The 3,771-nt window shown below is 44.9% G+C and overlaps 1 protein-coding gene across 1 annotated transcript in view; it reads right to left on the bottom strand.

Moving 5' to 3' along the window:
* The window catches only part of zmynd19 (zinc finger, MYND-type containing 19), a 32,711-nt gene that overhangs the window by 14,481 nt on the left and 14,459 nt on the right, over positions 1-3,771 (bottom strand). Inside the window, exon 2 of the mRNA XM_043719895.1 lies at positions 308-315. The gene's annotated coding sequence lies outside the window, so the exon portion shown is untranslated. The remainder of the gene's footprint in view (positions 1-307; positions 316-3,771) is intronic.

Below are 3,771 nucleotides of genomic sequence, written 5' to 3'. Positions count from 1 at the left end.
TCTGGCTGTCAGTTCGGAAATGTTTTTGATGTATGGTAGTGTGGCTAGTCCTTTGGGTTGCGGCATGTCCTCGTTCTGTTGTCTTTCCCTTAGGCATCTGTTGATGAAATTGCGGGGGTATCCGTTTTTGGCAAATACATTGTATAGGTGTTCTTCTTCCTCTTTTTGCAGTTCTGGTGTGCTGCAGTGTGTTGTGGCCCTTTTGAACAGTGTCTTGATGCAACTTCTTTTGTGTGTATTGGGGTGGTTGCTTTCGTAGTTCAGGACTTGGTCTGTGTGTGTGGCTTTCCTGTAAACCTTTGTGGTGAATTCTCCGTTCGGTGTTCTCTGTACCATCACGTCCTCTCTAGTGAATCGGATTCCTGTGAGTGTGGCGTTGATGATCCGGTGTGTGTTCTCTATTTCCGTGTTTTTAATGATTACAAAGGTGCCATCTACATTTCTGACCCAGAGTTTGGGTTGAATTTGCGGTAGGACTGTTTGTTCTCATCTTTACATTACCGCTTCTGCTATGAGTCCAAAGATGGGTAAGCCCATGGGTGTGCCGTTGATTTGTTCATATATTTGGTTGTTGAGTGTGAAGTGTGTTGTGAGGCACAGGTTCAGTAGTTTGAGTATTCAGTCTTTGTTGATAGGTTCAACGTCCTGTTGTCTCTTCTGTATGTCCAGCAGGTTGGCTATTGTTTCTCTGGCTAGGGTTTTGTCGATAGAGGTGAACAGTGCCGTTACATCGAATGAGACCATAGTTTCTTCCTTGTCTATGTGTATATTTCTGATTATGTCTAAGAATTCCTGTGTTGATTGTATAGATTATCTGGATCCGCTGATCAGGTGTTTCAGTTTTTGCTGTAGTTCTTTAACCAGTTTGTGTGATGGTGTCCCTGGTAGTGATACTATGGGTCTGAGTGGGATGTTTGGTTTGTGAACTTTAGGTAGTCCATAGAATCTGGGATGTTGTTGCTTTCAGGTTTCATTCTCTGTAGGTCTGACCTGGTTATCTGTCCATTTTTTGTAGGTTCCTCAGTGTGTTGTTTATCCTATTGGTGAGCTGTGGGGTGGGGTGGGGTCAAACTCCCTCTTTTGGTAGGTGTTGGTATCTGCAAGTAGTTGTTGTGCTTTTTGGATGTACTCTGCTTTGTCCAGGATGACCGTCATTCTGCCTTTGTCTGCTGGTAGTATGATTATGTTCTTATTATTTCTTAGTGCTTTTAGAGCTTCCCTCTCCTTGGTGTTGAGGTTATGTGTTTGTCTTTTCCTTGTTATCAGGGGTACGATACTTTGTCTCACTGTTTGTTGTGTCTCTTCTGTCAGTCCATTGTTCCTGAGTGTGCATTCTAGTGCTGCTAGGAAGTCTGCTGTCTTGGCGTCCCTGTGGTTGGTAGTTGAGTCCCTTGACCAGTATTGTTCTTTCCGAGTCCGTGAGCTGTTTGTGGGAGAGGTTTCTAACCCAAGTGTGTTGTGGTGTCCTCTCTGTTGTCTGTTAGTTTGGCCATTTTTTCTTTTAGTGCCTTTTTTTGCGGTGTGTGATCCTGTTCTGTCCTATGGTGACGGCCTGTTCTATGGTCCGGGTCCATTCCTGATTGGTGGTTTTTGAAATTAACGATTTTTGGCACGCAATTTCTTGTCTGTATTTGTGAAGTCTGTTGTGAGCGTCTGTAATCATTACCTGGATCATCCTGAGTCCGTTCTGTCTGGCTGTGTCCCTGGCCTGTGGGTTGTTGACTGGCGGTCTGTATCTGACACATGGTGGAAGGATTCGATTTTTTTGGCATTCGTGCAGGAGCCGGAGTTGTTCATATGTGGCGCTTAGGCGGTTGGCACAGGATTCCCATCAAGTTGCATCAAGACACTATTCAAAAGGGCCACAACACACTGCAGTACACCAGAACTGCAAAAAGAGGAAGAGGAACACCTATACAATGTGTTCGCCAAAAATGGATACCCGCACAATTTCATCAACAGATGCCTAAGGGAAAGACAACGGAACGAGGACATGCCGCAACCCAAAGGACTAGCCACACTCCTATACATCAAGAGCATTTCTGAACTGACAGCCAGACTACTGCAACCACTAGGACTCATAACAGCACCTCTCAGACAACAACTCACCAGGACAAAGGACCCGATACCCAGCATGAGTAAAACCAATGTAGTGCACAAACTCCCATGCAAGGACTGCACAAAACACTACATAGGACAAACAGGAAGACAGCTAACGATCCGCATCCATGAACATCAACTAGCCACGAAACAACACGACCAGCTATCCTTAGTAGCCACACACGCAGATGACAAGCAACATGAGTTTGACTGGGACAACACTACTATTATAGGGCAAGCCAGACAGAGAACAGCCAGGGAATTCCTAGAGGCATGGCATTCATCCACAGATTCAATCAATAAGCACATCGACCTGGACCCAATATACCGGCCACTGCAACGGACAGCTGGAACTGACAACCGGAAGCGACAGATACAAATCACTATAAATGCCGGAGGAAAGATCACAGAAGCGCTTCACAGGAGGCTCCCAAGCACTGAGGATGTCATCTAGACAGGGGACGAAACATCTGCAACACAAATTCCCAGCTCGGCGAACATAACCACAACAAGGTGCGTATTTTCAGGATGGCAACTGTAACTAATGGACTGCCACACGGATCAGTGCTACACAGGTCACAATTACTTATGATATATATTATTGACTTAGACAACAGAGGTGAATGCATTCTTGTGAAGATTATGGATGAGGCAAAATTAGATTGGTTGGAAGGCAGGTGATGAGGAGGTCACAAAGAGGGACAGAGACAGTTTAAGTGAGAGGGAAAATCTTGACAGAAGAAAGAAATATGGGGTTATACACTTTTGCAGAAAGAGTAGAGAAGTTGCCTATTGCTGAATTGGGAAAGAATATTGTTGAAAGACAGAAAGCCGTTGAAACATCACAACAACCTAATACCCAAATTGAGTGGGTAATAGGGAAAGCAAATGGAATGTCAGCCTTTATTTCAAAGGGAATGGAGTACTACCGGGATCACAGCTAGAACACTGTGAATCCCTTTATTTCAGTCTCCTGATCTAAGAAAGGTATATTGGCACTGGAGGCAGTTCAGAGAAGGTTGGACTGGAGGGACTGACGGGTGAGGAGAGGTTGAGTAGGTTGGGTCTGCACTCATGAGATTTTAGAATTGAAAGGTGACTTTATGAAACATACAAGATTCTGAGGAGACTTGACAGGTAGATGTGGAGAAATGTTTCCCCTCAGGGGGAGAGTCTTGGACCAGAATGTGTCATTTCAGACTCAGAGGCGAGTGAATCTGTGGAATTCATTACGGTGAAGGCTATTGATGCTGGGCCATTAAGTATATTCAAGGCTGCAATGGAGAGATTTCTAGTCAGTGAAGTGAATCAAGGGTTGTGGGAAAAAGGCAAGGAAAGTGAAATCAAGAATGATCTGATAGGGCATGATCTCATTGAATGGTGAAGCAAACTCAATGAGCCAAATAACCTCCTGCTGCTTCTATATCGATGGAATTACATTAACCTGAGGTGTGGTGAGGGAAACATGATCTATGATTCTCAGGATTCTCCAGCATTGTGGTGCTTCTTAAGTTTGTCTGTGCCTTTTTAGTGTGTTGGCAATGAGAGGAATAAGAGGGAGAGGCAAATGGAGATGATAGGGAGGGGAATGGAGATGATAGGGGGGATGGAGATGATGGGCGGAATGGAGATGATAGGGAGGGAGATGGTGATGATAGGGAGGGGGATGGG

Source organism: Chiloscyllium plagiosum, chromosome 30 (genome assembly GCF_004010195.1).
Source record: "Chiloscyllium plagiosum isolate BGI_BamShark_2017 chromosome 30, ASM401019v2, whole genome shotgun sequence".
Taxonomy (NCBI): Eukaryota; Metazoa; Chordata; class Chondrichthyes; order Orectolobiformes; family Hemiscylliidae; genus Chiloscyllium; species Chiloscyllium plagiosum.
Note: the sequence above shows the minus strand (reverse complement) of the source record. Positions and strands in the feature narration are given on the sequence as shown.